Genomic DNA, 18,101 nt, shown 5'->3' with positions numbered 1-18,101 from the left:
CACATGCCCAACAGGCATGTTCTCTCCCTCCTGGTCGATCATTCGGGAGCTTCATAAGCTTTCTTCAGCCCAAACATCACAGCGTCCAATGCCAACCGACACTGGCACACTTAGGGATCCGCACAGTTTGCGCATTTCGAGTGACAGACCTCAGCAGCTCAGCATTTTGACTAATCTACTTTATTTACATATATTATTTACATACGGAGCACTGCAACATGGCTCCCTCTCTAGCGTCAGACAGCAAAGACACCCCCCCCCCAACACTACACCACTGAACTGTGGAACCCAGAACTGGACACAGTACTCCAGTAGTCTGACCAAGGCACAATACAGAGGGTATAAATTTCCACAAAAATAATTAAATGTAAGGTAATATTAATTGCAGTTGCGTGGCCAATTAGCAGTCAAGGTTTCACCACACTTCTTGTTAAAGGTAAGGTCTCCTTAATTTGGAATTGTAATGGACATGCAAATCAAACATGCAGTCATTTTAAATTGAAGACCTAAATTGCTCTGTTACTGCCTGATCTTTTCTAGCAGCAAATCAGGAATTGTAACTGAAATACAGTGGTGCCCTGCAAGACGAATGCCTCGCAAGACGAAAAACCCGCTAGATGAAAGGGTTTTCCGTTTTTGCGTTGCTTCACTAGACGAATTTCCCTATGGGCTTGCTTTGCAAGACGAAAAAGTATTGCGAGTCTTGCCATTTTTTTTCGCTCCCCCCTTTTTCTAAGCCGCTAAGCCGCTAAGCCTTTAATAGCCGCTAAACCGCTAATAGCACTAAGCCACTAATAGGGTTGCTTCGCAAGACGATGAAGAGACTCACGGAACGGATTATTTTCGTCTTGCGAGGCACCACTGAATGTAAATCAATGCATCTCCCTTCTTTATATCAGGTTTCTATGCTGCTTTCCCCCGTTCACTTCCTTTGACTCCTCAAGAAGCCTTGCTCCCAGGAACATAGTGAGCTGCTTTATAGACATCTAGGTTAGGACTGTCTGCACTGAAGAGCAACAGATCTCCTGGGTTTCAGGTAGGGGTCTTTTCCAGCCTACTAGAATATGCAAGGGATTGAAGCCGGGACCTTTTGCATGGAGCCTTCCTCTAGGATGCTACATGTGAAGCAGCTCTTAAAATGTTTTCCCTACTTTGATTCTTGTTTCACTGCTCAATAGGAACAATAATCTGCAAGATTTTTCCATGTATTGTAAGAGATAATAGTCTGCAACAGGATTTGCAATCACTGTTTGGGAGAGAAGGAAAACTCACTATTTAATTAATGCTTATGTATTATATGTGCAATATAGATGATCATTTAGAAAATTATTTCTATATGCATGAAAGTTAACCAAGTTGGGCTATGGTCTAAAATAAAGTCAGGAAAGTATTAGTACTGTAATATAATCTATTTTCCGCCCTGGGCAAAATTGTTATATGCATTTCCCACTAGATGGCACTGCAGAACAGTTTAATTGATAGGTTCATTTGTGGGCTAAGGACATTTTTTGTTTCTACATTAGTCCTTAAAAATTTGTTAACAGCTTAGTCATATGCAATGGACAGACCTAAATGAGTCGGGCAAAATTGTTGATGAAGTGCCTTTGAAGTCATAAGATCAAGCTAATCACAGCACTTTGTCAGTAAGGATTTTTGGCAGGTGTCAGATCTACCTGTGGAAGTAGGAAAAACTGGTGATGAGCTAATCATGCAGGATGGGAGTAGCAAGAATCTATCAATGATATCAATCTATCATATACAGTCGTAAATCAGAAAGCTGAACTGGATCCATTCCAGAAGTCCATTCGACTTCTGAAATGTTTGACTTCCAAAGTGTGGCTTCTGATTGGCTGCAGGAAGCATTCCAAAAGAATGTTCGAAAACCAGAACACTCACTTCCGGTTTTCGATTGTTTGGGAGCTGGAACGTTTGACTCCCAAGGTGTTTGGGAGCAGAGATACAACTATACAAGTAAACAGAGAACATGCTCTGTGTGATTGCTCTGTATATTGAAATTGGACATTCACAAACAGTCCATGCCTTCCAAAGCCATATATATATATATGCGTCAACCAAATGGCCTGGAATGGATTGATACATCTCTATCTCTCTGTCTCCCTATCCATCCATCACTTTTATCCTGCACTTATTGTTCCAGAAAGTTCAAGACAGCTAACTGTGCTTCCAGTGAAAGCAATGAGAATACAATAAGAACAATACAGCACAAATCACCAGAAGAGGAAACAGCACAGCATGACATCAGAATCTTAAGGAGGGGAGCATACAAAATACTTACTTTACTGTAAGTATGCTAATAATTTCTTATTGGCTGAAACATGATTAGGAAAGCAAAAGCACAACACTCCCATTCCACTAATCTATATGCTTCTTAATAAGCAGAGTGCACTAATTTTCACACCTTCCTCCATGCCTGGCTCATATCTTTACTATGTGGACACTCACTAAGGAATTCCCCTAAGTGAAATTCTACTGGAACTTTATGTTAAGCCTAACATTCAATCAGTCCACAAAGCAGAGCTCAATATGTACAAGACATCACAAATATGCCACATACATCCCTAACATATATTCATGATTTTGTCTGTACAAAAGAACAAATGGATATTGCACTGGTGGGTAGTTAGGGCACATTCAAATTTCATTTTGTGTCATGTTTCTAGGCACAGGTCCAGACGGGCTTTAAAGCTCCATGTCTGATCTGATCAAGGTTTTGGGGGGGGGGGGTTTGTCCTGGCGTTTTCCACAGGAAAACTCACATTTTACTGCTGAATCAGAGCAAACAAAAACTGGGTTTTCCATGGATTGCTGCTTGCTCCAATTCAGCAGTAAAACATGGGTTTTCCTGGGGAAAGTGCTGTGGCGAAGAGGACTCACTTAGACATGGAGCTTAAAAGCCCAGACCTGTGCCTAATTTCATTGCACCAGTCATTAGGTATAGCAGAATGCTGCAGTGTGCATGAGCTCCCAATAATTTTTCTCCATGCATTTTGCTTATAAATGCCCACTACATTATACAACGCTTTCCCTTCTAGTTGTGACATAACTGGGATCTCTTTTAGTTCCACAACCAAATGCTGCATTTCTTTCCCATTCATATATCAGGATGAGCAGGAATATTAATTATAAGCAGGTAAAAAAATTGTAAGCAGGTAAAACTAACCTATATTTATTTCAAGGACCGTGAAAGATCCTGCCTTTCGTTTACCAATTCATAACTATTTTTAGCAACAAATCTGGAACAGACGATTTCACACCATAGCTTTACTTGGTATTAATACTTTCATTTTGTTTTGTTTTTAAAATCTGTCTGGAGGCAAGAGCTCATCAAACCGTTCACTAATAGCTGCAGAAAACTGTAAGCAGAAAAAGCGCAAATGTACACAAGTGATGGTGGAAATATGAACTACTGTGTACTATTTATTTTTTAAAAAATACCTTTAAGCAACTTTTCATTTAAAAATCACAAATTGGTGTAATAAAAATGCAGTAAAACCAAGATTTCTACAATTAAAAAAAAAAAAAAACAGATTAAGAGCAGACTGGTTTAAATTGCCAGCTAAGCCTTGAAAGTGAGAATGAGCAATTGTGGGTCAAGTCAGGCAAGTCTCATTGCTGACCTCTTTTAAATGAGATATAAAGGCATACGTTTTCAGAAAAATCTTCGAGGATTAAAACGTGAGGTTGGCTCTTTGGGCATATGTCCAATGATAGTTTTAGCCTGTTAATTTGTCTGATTGCAATGAGATTTCATTGCTGTATTTCACAGGTTGTTATTTTACTCCTTTGTGTATAAAAATGCTTATATACTGCAATTTTGTAACACACATAAGCACAATAAAGCACATAAACACGAACATCACAGGTCACCAGGGAACTGTACAATTTTATTTTAGTTGTCTGCACAAGATTGTCAGCAAAGAAAAGTTTTCAGCAAGTAAGTATTTGCAAACAAATGCTAACAATGTCTGCTGAATGTTTACTGGAAGAGCATTCTACAAGATAGCCAATAACACTGAAGGCTTAGTTTCATGTTGGTATCAGATGAACCTTATCAGGTTGGGAAGCAACCATAGTTGATCTCAGTTATCAAGGTGGTACAATCAGCGCTTTGTAAATTAATAAATGAACCTTGATCCAGGTTTGGTTGCAATTGGGCAGCTAGTGCTGATATAAAGGATATATTTTAGTGTCTATACATCACTTTGTGTTGTGACTATTCTGAAAAGCCTTATAAATTAATAAATGATAAATATGAAATTATGCTGTCACTCTTATTTGGTATAATGTATTTGGCCTGTGATTTATTTATGTGTTGTTGTTTTTTAAATAGTCAAATGTTTTATTCCACTTCAAAGACTTCCCTAAGTGTGCTATTACGGCAAAATCACAGAAAGCCATCAATTCAAAATACTTGTTTTCCATTCAGGATTCCAGAATGGTTCCTATTAGCAATTTTCTGTCTGGATTTAAAGGAAGATGCTGTGTTCACTAACCAGCAAAGAGAACATTTTGTGCAGTATTATTCAATTCACTATCCCTGCATCCCTCATTTTGCTCAAAGCTCTTGAGTAAAAATTGCTCCAAACTGGACAAAAGATAAAACGGGGGAGGACGATAAGGCAATCATGTATGTGTGCATCAAGTCCCATTGCCTAAAACAAAACAAACTATGAACACCTCAAATTGTTGCATAAGCAAAGCAGAAAACAGCAAACAGAGGGAAGAAGTGAATTGAGCAATATATGCGAGGGGCCAGTTCCAACCCTACTTTTAAAAGATGATGGATTCTTGCAAATTGTACTTGCGACCTACAGATCAAGCCAAACACAAGATCTGCTGAGATGAGTGAGTCTGAATTAGGCAGATCTTGGGCTTTCTCAGCTCAGCCAGAGCTCAGCTGGCAGAATTTACACCAGCGTAAGTTCCCCCAAAGGGCATTCTAGGAACATGGTGGGATGGAGCAAGGAGAGATTTACACTTATTCTAAACCTTGTTCACCTCAGTCTTGTGGCCAAGGTGGGGGTGGGGACAGGGCAGCAATGTCCTCATTTTTTTAAGGCTCCTAGCCATGTGAGATAATCTTGATTCTTATCACGGCAGAGAAGTGAACAGAAACCTACATGCTCTGGATAAAACATAGCAACCGCCTTGGAACCCTTTCCCTGTATTTCTGTCTTATTTTGTTCTTGAAAATGTTTCTGTGGGTCTTTGGACTGAAATAAAAAATGTGTGTGAGTGAGAAGTGAACAGATAAGTCTCTCCTTCCCACATGCTGTCTTCCTAGTAAGGTTCATGCACCTGTAACTATTTCAGGAAAAACAAGATATGTAGATGCATGCTTCATATTAAGTAAATACCTAGGCTGGCTCTCTGTTGAACAAAAAACTGGTGTCTTGCAGTCAAAATGAGCCATGAAATGTGCTCCGGCTTTGTTACTTCACGGTACTAGCGAGAAAAGCAGCTACAGCATATTTTATTGTAGTTTGTGCACTCTGCATTTCAATGTCTATTTAAATCCTCTTGTTGTTTTAGTATAGCAAGAAAACAACAAAAACCTTTAACCAAGGAAAATTAATTCTGCTCCATGGGACCAAAACTGAGATTCAAGACTTTCAGTTAATTTTAATTTATATTCTTGAATGAAACCCTGAACCTGACTGTGACTGTGGATAATAGAGCTTAGAACAATGAAGAGATATGACTTAATGCTGTGAACAGAGGTGCGTAGTGGTTTTTTTAAGTGTTATTAAAGGTGCAATCTGTCCCTGCAAAACACTAAATAAAGAACCTGTGGAGAAATTTAATTAGGATTTAGGGTAGTACTTTTCTGTGATCTGAGATATTAATTTAGAAAACAGGGCCTGGTTCAGATGTACATCTCTTGGCCTGATAAATCAAGATGAGAACAAATTTTATGCCCCAATGCATCAGTTTCCTTCTCCTCCCTTCTCAGCATGTTGTGATTGATGCCCTCTTCGCACCCACAAAATATGCTCCAGAGAGTAGGCGTTGTCTCCAGAGCAGATTTTGATGGCATGCAGGGAGAAGAGAGGAAGGTGGAGTCCCATTACATGAGTGGAAAGCCACTGATGCAATGTTGGATGCAACCTTTTACTTTTCTATTATTTCATACTTTGAGCTCATCTCTGTTCCTCAAATTAGTCATTTTTAAAAAAATTAAATTGATAAACAGCACTACAGCATACACAACAGAGATATGCTACCTACTTCTTCCTCCTACTCTCAGTCTCAGCCAATTTACATATAGACTATATACTGCAACATTGCGTAAGAACTGAATTCTGCACAAATACTAAAATGTGGTGCATTAAGTGATTTACAGTGGTACGTCTGGTTACATACTTAATTCGTTCCAGAGGTCCGTTCTTAACCTGAAACTGTTCTTAACCTGAAGCACCACTTTAGCTAATGGGGCCTCCCACTGCTGCTGCGCTATTTCTGTTCTCATCCTGAAGCAAATTTCTTAACCCGAGGTAATATTTCTGTAACCCGAAGTACCACTGTATTCGATAAGGCTTCAGCAGTGATTATTTGTAATACTAATGCTTGATGTAGGTGCTATACTAAGCTAAAACTATAAATCATCACTTTATAGCTTATAGCCAAGAGCTAATTTACATGGTAACACTTGTGGGTAGGTGCAAATGAGTATGTATGCAAGTCACGAAGAGGAATGACTAAAGATAAGATGCATTAGATATTCAATTATCACCATACATTTGAAGAGAAGTGTCATGCTCTGTAGGGCTAATACTATAACAATTCTGCATTCTGGCAGCCAGCCACTATTGGATTTTGTATATCTTCAGAAGGTGGAGATTATTTGTACTTGCTATAGATCACATAAATTAAGAGATTAATATTGGCCAATATTGAGCGGGACATAAAGGTAAAGGGACCCCTGATAGTCAAGTCCAGTTGTGAATGAGCTCCCGTTGCTCGGTCCCTGCTCCTGCCAACCTAGCAGTTCAAAAGCACGTCAAAGTGCAAGTAGATTACCGTATTTTTCACTCTATAACACGCACCCGACCATAACACGGACATAGTTTTTAGAGGAGGAAAACAAGAAAAAAAATATTCTAAACAAAACAGTGGATGTATGATTTTGTGGTTCATGCTGTGGCCACAGACATGTGATCTGACGGTGAGTTTGGGGTGACCCAGTGCAAAAATCCTGAGGATCCATGTGGATCCATGTTTGTAACCACGTTTTTGCACCCCAGGCAACAGTGGGTGCGTGATTTTTTTGGTGCAAGCTGTAGCCATGGACATGCTATGTGATCTGATGGTGAATTTGGGGTGACCCAGTGCAAAAATCCTGAGGATCCATGTGGATCCGTGCTTTGTAACCAGGCTCTCTGTCCCTCTCTTCTCCCCACTCAGTGGCTCTTCTCCCGCTTTGCTGTTTCAAAGCGAGCCACGGAGGAGGGAAGGAAGGGGAACCATGAATCCTCTGCTCACGACTGCAGCAGATCCCCCCGCCATCCGCAGGCATTCGCTCCATAACACGCACAGACATTTCCCCTTACTTTCTAGGAGGAAAAAAGTGAGTGTTATGGAGCAAAAAATACGGTAATAGGTACTGCTCTGGTGGGAAGGTAAACGGCATTTCCGTGCACTGCTCTGGTTCGCCAGAAGTAGCTTAGTCATGCTGGCCACATGACCTGGAAGCTGTACCGGTTCCATCGGCTAATAAAGCGAGATGAGCGCTGCAACCCCAGAATCGGCCACGACTGGACCTAATGGTCAGGGGTCCCTTTGCCTTTACCTTTACTGCACACATATGAGAAAGGTTGTTAATCAGCATTACAGCACTTTGCAAAGCAGGCATTGATCAGACCAATGACTTATCTGTTGCAGTGACCTTGCTAGTAGCCATTAGTACTAGATGTCACAAATAATGTTGCAATAACATAGATTGACTAAATTTGAGAGAAATCCAGTATAGTGTATACTGGCCAAATGCTGTGACACTCCAGGGAACAGCTGATGAAAGAAAAATTGTCTCTCCAACTCATATTTCTTAATTCCATTGTCATACTCTGCTTGGTTCTCAATTATGATTGTCCATTCCTAACATAATGGTATTTCAGAGATAAGAAACTATAATACTAAGATTATCAAGCTTCATGGGTATGTTGCTATATGGAGGAAATATTCTCTCTCTCATTTCTTAACTTGCTATTTTTTGGTTTAATGAAATGGCCCTTTCTTTCTTTTTCTTTTACTTACTTAAAAGCAGAACAAACATCCCATGGTTTTTATTCTGTATTATCATCTTTGTCAACTGAAGCCTTGTGCTCTTTTTTATTGATCACCATCATAAAGGTTCTCAAGTTTCTTACTGGGGTTTTCCTAGCCATATTCAGGTTCCACCCTTAGATCACTTGATCTTTGCATGAATGATATACAGCAGGGTATTATCTTTGTAAGAAGACTGTGACAGAAAACATTTTCTGCTGATTGAAACAGAAGCTACATTTTCTCTTTTTCTTCTGAATGCACAAGCTTTTTTAAAAATGGATTGCAAGCCTCAAAACCTCTGTTTCCTCAATCACCATCTAGAAGTGATTTTAAAAAACAAAAACAAAACAGATGTTAGAAGTAATTGAAAACTAGCTGGGAATTAAAACGCTGACAAAACCATATCCTTGGCAGCACTTAGCACAGCCTGTTTTATTGCAATCAGCTCTATATTGTAAGCTTTGCCTATGAATCTCTTTGATTTTAAGCTAAAAAAATGTTTAGATATCAATTCAATTCTATCCATTATGTGTCCTCTGAACTCCCATCTGGAGCCGATGCATAAAGAGCCTGAAAAGATTATTCTTCCTTCACTTATGTAATTGTAGATCTGAAGTACTGCCACTGCATTAAATACAGCTACACTATGCTAACCAGGTGCAAGAATATGCAAAGGACTTAGCAACATGGCTCCATCATGGCTCAGAGTCCCTCTTTACCTTTTGCTTTTGAAGACTTTACTGTGGTGCGAATTCCTAGTGGATGCAAAATTAAATTTATTTTTTAAAAAACAGTCTGCAATGGACTCTTGAAAGTAGAGCAGATCCAAGCCACTTCCTTTCCCCCACTGGATGTTTTTCACTAGAGACATATCCATAATATCTCTTTAAAACATACATTTTTTGCGGGCTGAGTTGCATGTAACATAAAGATCATAACAGCTCCTTCAGCAGTAGCAGCCTGTAAAGTGGAACAAAAAGCCCGGACCACTGCTGCTGAGCAGGAATAAAACCGTCAGGGCAGGACTTCGGGACAGAAGTTATAGAATCATAGAATTGGAGCATTGGAAGGATCCCCAGCCAGATGGGCGGGGTATAATAAATAGAATTGTTGTTGTTGTTTAGGCTAATCCCCTGCAATATAGGAGTCACAACAGAAGATTCCCTGGCAGATAGCTGCCCTCTGTTTGGAAATATCCAATGAGCAAGAGTTCACCACCTTCAGTCCAGAGTCCCCCCGCAACATAATGAGCACAGCAGCGGCCTCCGCAGGCAAGAGGCCTGTCTTAGTACATTCTAAAGCATTATCCCATGTTAAGGGAGGCAAATTACCAAATTGCACTGAACAGGTACATGATAGAGACTGTAAAGGCAGAAAGTGGCTTGTGGACATGCTGCTGGCAAATCTGGTATCCGTTATGGGACACAGGCATCACTGGGCCTTTCTCATGCAAAGATGGGAAGGGCTGCATTTTTCCTCAGCTGCATTCAAAGACACTTGTTGGCTTAGTAGGGCATGAGGCTTCTCCTCCTCTCTCTCACACCACTTCGCAGAGGTGGCCATTTGCTGCTTTCGGCCCCAGCTGATCAGCCAGAGGGCATGCTAGCTGGAATTACTATCGCTGAGAACATTCTGTAATAAAAGATGCCATTCTCAATGTCCTCTTAACTTCCAAGTCATTTGGCCTGCTTTCTCTCTTCCTGGCAGCAGAGACAGTAAAAAGTACTGATACCTTTCCTGGTAGTTATTTTTAGTACCAATAAAACAGAAGCAGTAAAATAAAAAAGTATGTTATCTCCAGTCAGAGAAAAAGCAGCGACTTGAATAAGGTCATTGGTTGGTAAAAGGTCAAACCAACTGTAAAACATTTGAACTTCCACTTTTGTTTGTCTTCCATGCATTTTTTAAAAAAATTAAACAAAAATAGCTTCACTTTAGAAATAGGAACAGGGGAGACCATGTAGATTCCACGTACGATGGTCATCTTACAATAATGGAAACTAGTTGGACTGGCAAAAGGAAGCTGTGGTATGGGCAATTCTTATTTATTTAAAGTATTTCTATCCCTAATTTTGGGGATGCGGGTGGTGCTATGGGTTAAACCACACAGCCTAGGACCTGTCGATCAGAAAGTCGGCGGTTAGAATCCCCGCAATGGTGTGAGCCCGTGTTGCTCTGTCCCTGCTCCTGCCGACCTAGCAGTTCAAAAGCACATCAAAGTGCAAGTAGATAAATAGGTACTGCTCCGGTGGGAAGGTAAACAGCGTTTCCATGCGCTGCTCTGGTTCGCCAGAAGTGGCTTGGTCATGCTGGCCACATGACCTGGAAGCTGTATGCCGGCTCCCTCAGCCAATAAAGCGAGATGAGCACCGCAACCCCAGAGTCGGCCACGACAGGACCTAATGGTCAGGGGTCCCTTTACCTTTATCCCTAATTTTACTATGAGGCAATGAATGATGGTGACTCCAGGCATAAGATTTCGGGCACCACTCATGCAAGCAGGTTTTTCATTGTGTTGGTTCTCCCTCCTTCAATCCCTCTCATCCTTTCAACCATTCCTAAATTCTATCCAGTTTTCACTTAAGTAATTCAGGGATGGATGTGGAGGGCTTTGAGGGATAGGAAGGCTGGCAAGGATGTTGCGGGGGAAGCTGGCAATTTTTCTCTAGTTCAGATTTTGATCAGAGCTGGAGAAGAATCTGGAAGCTTTAAAAGCTCATCTGTCATTTGAGTCAGGCTTTTGGAATTCCACAAAGTCCGTTCTTAACCTGAAACTGTTCTTAACCTGAGGTACCACTTTAGCTAATGGGGCCTCCCACTGCTGCTGCGCCACTGCCACATGATTTCTGTTCTCATTCTGAAGCATTGTTCTTAACCTGAGGTACTATTTCTGGGTTAGCGGAGTCTGTAACCTGAAGCGTATGTAACCAGAGGTAACACTGTACTTAAATTATTAACTTTCTACTCCATCCTTCATCTGATGATCACAGGGCTGTTTACAATATAAAACAGAAAAATACATGACAAGCAAAAACAATAATGCCCACACAGTTTAAAAGATAATAGATTATTTAATTACCAAAAGGCCTAGGAGAAGAGGAATGTTTTCACCTGAAGTCAAAGGCACTAGGCAAGTTTCCCTGAAGAGAGCTTTCCAAATTCTTTGGACATAATAGTTTTTGATTGCAAAGAAGTCCCAGTTGCACTAGGATTTGTGTTTAACCTTAGACTTTCATCACTTTGTAGGTTACTCCACAAAAAAAGAAAACTGTCTTTCTTTAACCATTCCTCCTTTTATTTATTCAAGTGTCCTGTAGCTAAAATCTCTTATTTCATTTTGGGTTGTCCCAAGCAAGTTTCTGCTTATTATTATTTTAGGACCATTCCTGTTATTTATACAAACTATTAAAACAAACAAACACCAAGCATTTATCCCATTGAGGCAATGAAATAATTCTAAATCTACTGCAGCTTGGAAGTGTTTGCAGGGCAATAAGGTAAGCAATGACTTAGTAACCACTAAAGGTAAAGGTGAGATCAATAAGTAACATTTTTCAGGTCCTTTGTGTGCCAATCTTCCTGTCAGCTTATTTAATGGACAGCAAGACAGAAGGGCTTTGCTATAACTCCCATTTACGATATATACCGTATTTTTTGCACCATAACACTCACTTTTTTCCTCCTAGAAAGTAAGGGGAAATGTCTGTGCGTGTTATGGAGGGAATGCCTACGGGTGGCATGCCTACAGATTTTCCTCCTCTAAAAACTATGTGCGTGTTATGGTCGGGTGCGTGTTATAGAGCGAAAAATACGGTAATTCACCAATACACATTTTCAATATTGCATTGTTTGCCATGAAGTTTGAATAGAAAATAAATAACCACTTCATTAACTGGTCTTTTAGTTTATGCATGGTGAACAGATTGTTAAGGACAGAGACAGCAGGAGGGGGAAGCACAGAAGAGGTAAAGTAGGTGACTCATAAGAATAACTTGGATAGTGTTCTCATGCTATGTATAGGGAACCAAGTGATTTTGCTGAAGCTTGGAAAGATCAGGAATATCAGCAATGAAAAGCTAGAGGGAAACTCCCTTGTCCCGGAAAATTGTCTTCTGTTTATAACTTAAACCAAGAGAATTATTACTGATGTGTGAATTGTGAATCCTTATCATTGTAAAAGCCGCTGCTTATTTTTTCTTGAATTCGTTGATATCTGTGGTTCTTTTTCTAAAACTTTTTTAAACAATATTGTATTGCTTTATGAATCTTTCTGTTACTGTCTTTGAACACTAATACATAGAAAAATAAGATATAAATGTATTGACAAACAAATCATTATGAGTACAGTAGTACTTTGGTTTCCAAACGTAATCCATTCCGGAAGACCGTTCGAGTTCTGAAACGTTCGAAAACTGAAAACTCAATAGCCAACAGCTAGGCCTCAGGATCTTGCACTCAGTGGAAGCCGTGTGGCATGTTTGACAACCAAGCATTTACTTCTGTGTTTACGGCATTCAAAAACCAAAATGTTTGTCAACAGAGATGTGCAAAAGCTGAGTTACCACTCTACATTGTCTATTTTTTGCTAGTGTGGTCTGCATTATTCAGACAGCACAAAAACATGGTGCATGCTAGTCGATTGCTGCAATTTACTTGAACTTTGAAAAACAGGTATGCAAAGTACACAGCAATAATCTGGCTCTGAGTCTGGGGATTCTCAGATTAGAAAAACTCATATTCACAAAGTGAGGGATATACATCATGTAAATGTAACCTTTACAAAACATGTAGATGCATAGAACTACAAAACATGTAGTTCTCCTCCCCAATGACGCTGCCTTGACTGCATACTCTGAAAGGGCAATGAATCTCAAATGTAGATATCCTTTAAGAAACATTTGTGGTTGGATGTGGCTTAGGTTGCATTCTGCTTCAACTCTAATTAACTGTTCATAAACAAAATACAATGCAAACTGCTTAACTACAAGTATTAGCAACATAGGAATCTGCCAAATTAGGAACACAGGAAGCTGTGCAAGAAGTCAGATAATTGTCATTGTAGCAGTGGTTCTCTAGCATTTCTCTCAGTCCTACCTGGATATGCAAGGGTTTGAACCTTGGGATCATTAACATGCACAGCATGGGTTTTTATCACTGAGTCAAAGGAAGGGTTAGCCCTGTTTTAAGTCATGCTCATGAACATTTGAGGAAAGGCGGTTGTCTCTTCGCAATAAAGCTTACCAATTACAATTTTTCACTTTTCCTCTCCTATTTTTTTAATGACAAAATGTATGAAGACTAAACATAATAACAATGGAAAAATATACACTCAGAATATATTTTCAGACTATAACCCCAGAAGATCTGAAGGATGCAAGAAACAGCAACCCCAAAAGCAATGAAAACATTGTTCCAGTTTATGAATTATATTTCTTTTGTCTGATTGACTGCCAAATAGACAGATTTGCAGAAATTCTGATTAATCCAGAGCTGTCATTTAAACAAGATGAGAAAGATGTTTTATTATGTCTCTTCTTCATGTACATTCTTCAAGCACAAGAGGCTACAAAGACCAATGAGCCAAAATCTGATCACAGCAGGGTTCAATATCTGTTCACAGCCTGGCAGTTTTTGAGCTTCTCTGCTAAAAACATATTTGAGAAACCTCTAATTTTTAGCTGGATAGGTTCCAGATCTTAAACCAAGCTGTTCTTGGTTCTAGTCCTATGGTAAGTAGCTGAGGCCAAACTTTAGCATCCACATCTTTAAGTTTCTTCCGGAAAAGAAAAGGCTTTGATTCTGTAAAAGATCATCTGGTGTAACTGGGGCAAATTGGTGCAATGGTCATACCAGCAAGGTCTGTGCCAGTTTCAGAATGTTTAATGGTTTCAAAGGTTGTTGTTGTTTAGTCGTTTAGTCGTGTCCGACTCTTCGTGACCCCATGGACCAGAGCACGCAAGGCTGTCTTCCACTGCCTCCCACAGTTTGGTCAAACTCATGTTGGTAAACTCATGCTGGTTTCAAAGGTACAAAGTTCAAACTCAAAGGTACAAAGTTCAAACTCATGCTGCTTTCAAAGGTACAAAGTTCCAATTCAGGCAATCCTCCTGTGCATAGTATCCAATTACAGTGAGCTTTTGGTGATTAGGATATGCATGCCAGCCCCAGGCCCAACTTTCCTGTGTATGCAATTCCTACCCACTTAACCCTTGGCTTTCCAATATTGAACAGGAAGTTCTTAACAGTGTGTTCAGGGGTTTGCATTTGTAAGCCTCTCCATGAATGGGAACTCTTGATAACACAGGGTTCCAAATAATGGAAGCTTGTTAGTACAGTGGTGCCTCGCAAGACAAAATTAATTCGTTCTGCGAGTTTTTTCATCTTGCGAATTTATCATCTTGCGAAGCACCTCTTCAAGCAATGCACCCTGGGTATTAATGGTTTTAAGAAAAAGGAAACAAACTTGCAAGATGTTTTCGTCTTGCGAATCAAGCCCATAGGGAAATTCGTCTTGCGAAGCAACTCAAAAAACGAAAAACTTTCGTCTGGCGAGTTTTTCGTCTTGCGAGGCATTCGTCTTGCGAGGTACCACTGTATGTTCGTTCGAACATGAGTAGAATTCTCTTTCAGACCTTCCCACTCAACTTGGGGAGGAGCAAGGAGGGACAGCACACATGGAGAAACTGATAAATGACACCTGAACAAGGCTACTATCAAGCTATGAAATTCAGCTGTGTGTTAAGTATTTTAACCAATCTTTCTAAATTTAAACTTGTTAAATAAGAAGCCAAACCAAGCCTGGAACCTTACTGACCCATCTGTCTTTAAAAAGTGAATGTTCTGCCTTCTCGGAAGCTCACTATTATTGGCATTTAATCATTTATGCCAGATGGAACTGAAAACATCATGACTGAGGTAACAGGTAGAAGAAATAACCAGGCACACAGCAACCATGACACCAAAAACAAGCCACCAAGACTAGTGGGAATAAAATATCTGTATATTATTACTATTATTGAAGCAAATGTGGCTTAAAGGGTTTTTTAAATATATTTGTAGCAGTAGCACTTTGGTTCAGAAAAGATGTCAATTCTTACAAATTTCATAGGATAAAAAGGTGGCACTGCATAATTTTATCCCTGCTTACTCAGAAGTACCGTATTTTTTGCCCTATAGGACACACTTTCCCCCCTCCAAAAATGAAGGGGAAATCTGTGTGCGTCCTATGGGGCAAATACAGGCTTTCGCTGAAGCTTGGAGAGCTTGCAGATAGCTTCAGGAAATATGGGGAGCCCGCGGGAGGTCCGGCAGGGATGTCTAGGCTGCGGATAGCAGCCTGCCGCCCGGCGCGCAGGGCGCCCTGAAGCAGAGTGCCCAGCACACCAGGCAGACATCGGCCAGCCCCACAAGCTCGGGGGACAGCGGGGAGGCGCAGCGCTGCCATCCCGCTGTTCCTCGACCTGGTTTTGGGGGGGAAATAAAGGAAAAATTGTTTTCCTTTATTTTCCCCCCAAAAAACTAGGTGCGTCCTATGGGACGGAGCGTCCTATGGGACGAAAAATACGGTATGTCACATTGAGATTTAGAAAATTATTTTGGATTTTTAAAATTATTCTCAGCTTCATTCAAGAGACTGAAGCTGTGCGAGACAAGGTGAACACCATATACAGTAGCCAGTAAAATGTATTATTTGCTCAACTAGTTTCATTTTCATTATAAAACAATCCCATTGTTATTTACCTGCATCATAAATGTATTGTTTATGTGGTAAATAATTGTGTTCAGAGACTCTGACATATCACATCTGCTTGATAACTAGTCTTCTCAGCAGCAGAGAACAAATTGCTAAATAAGTATTGTCATGCCACTAGCTTCTGAAGAAAATTAAAACGATGTGCATTGATCACGGAAACAATAAGCATAGCAAAGATGCCACCCTCCCGCCCCCCGAATTGACAGTTCACTGTGAAGAAACGTAACAGGCTTTGCTGTGGGATTTAAAAATAAAATCAGCTGCAGCAAAGCACAGCTGTGAGAAATTAAGTACCATTTATGCAGCCCTATGATGTTTCTGTAAGCCGCCCCTCCTAAATGTTACATTATCTGAGGAACTGCACTGAATCATCATTATGCTCAATTCTTGAGTAGAAGTTTGCTAGCGGCAGAATTTTTCACAACTTTTGCCTTAAAAAAAAAAAGGATTGAAGTTAGTTTTTAAAATCTTTGGCACCCCATTCCCCCCATCCCATTATTTGTTATATTTACTACTTCCTATTCACTAACATATTAGATTCTCATTCCTCTGCAGAGAGTGCTCTCAGAGAGTGTTTTTTATTGGAAGGTGTATTCCTTCCAATATTTTCTGCTGCCTTGTGTGGCACCTAAAATGAACTTACAGAATCTGATTCACAAAGAAACAACCTACATGCAAATCCACCTACATACAAATCTTTGGTGGCTTAAGTTTTTTACTCACTGATATCATTTGGCATAATTAATGGCAACCCAAACATAACAACCCAACGAGCCATTATAAGCAACTTATTATGGATGGAAATGTATAGATTTGAGAGTGTTTGTGTATTCATTTAAAATAGAAAAGATTATCATGTATGCATTATCACCTATATGAATATGAAGCCCAGCCATATGGCCTGGGAATCATAATCATAATGTGGTTAGTCTACCTCTAAGATTTACTAAGTTTTTAGCAAAACTAAAGTAGCTCACATTCAAAACATATCTGAAACAACTTGACATGCAGAAGTTGTTGGGTTTTTTTTAATTGGGGGGGAATTATGTTGATATGCATGGCTATCAGAAATATTGCTAGAATGGAGCATTATTTTAAATCCAGGAGATCTTTGGAGACTTTTGTTGGAAGCTGCCCAGAGTGGCTGGGGAAACCCAGCCAGATGGGCGGGGTATAAATAAGTTGTTGTTGTTGTTGTTGGGTATAAATAAGTTGTTGTTGTTGTTATCATTAAAAATAGTTCAAGTAGAAGGCTTGGAACAATCTTAAGGGGAATTTATGTCCCATTCTGAAAGAAAAGTGTGTAGTGTCATGTATATCAGTCTTTTCCTGTACAAGGCACTGGCATGCAATTAGTAATATGTATGTTCATTAAGAAGTCCTTCTTAAAAGGACATTTATTAAGGATATCCTAGAACAAAACGATTCACAGAATAAAGGTGAAGGAACTGGTCTATAGTATTGCCAGTGTACATCACAACTACAAGCATATTGTTTCTGTGGTATAGTGTCTGCAGCAAGAATGGCTGCATTTGTAAATCTACTAGACAGAAGAATATACCACTTCAGAATGAGCATATACTGCTTCTAGCCAGCATATGACATTTTGTACTTTATTATGCCCATATTTAAAGAAATACAATAATGTTACTAAATAAAGTTTTTGAATATGAGATTTTGGAATTTTATAAAAGGAGATTGTTAGATCAATAGACATTTGGGCTGTACACTGGAGTCAGCTGAGTCTTTAGCCAAAGCGGGTCTATTTTGGAGGGACTTGGAATAGAATGATTTGGTTACAGACAGCCATGAATTGTATATGCAGCCAGGAACCCTGCCTTTAATAAAGTCTAAAAATGGCAGTAAGAATAAACTTTTAATAATGTCTGAAAATGGCCATGAGAATAAGCAATTACAACAGAATGGAATCTAGGTTGAATGTCAAATTCACAGAATCCTTGGTAATATCATGTCATGTGCTTCTTTTGACCTGGCGACACAATGAAAGTTGCAGATTGTTACTAAAGATGGATCCTGGCACTGATGTCACACAGCCTAGTTG

General features: G+C 39.7%; 1 protein-coding gene across 1 annotated transcript in view; it reads right to left on the bottom strand.

Annotated features, from left to right (window-relative positions):
• The window catches only part of XKR4 (XK related 4), a 131,500-nt gene that overhangs the window by 27,348 nt on the left and 86,051 nt on the right, over window positions 1–18,101 (bottom strand). The window lies entirely within an intron of this gene.

This window comes from Podarcis vaucheri (genome assembly GCF_965113315.1).
Source record: "Podarcis vaucheri genome assembly, chromosome: 8".
NCBI classification, from domain to species: domain Eukaryota; kingdom Metazoa; phylum Chordata; class Lepidosauria; order Squamata; family Lacertidae; genus Podarcis; species Podarcis vaucheri.
Note: the sequence above shows the minus strand (reverse complement) of the source record. Positions and strands in the feature narration are given on the sequence as shown.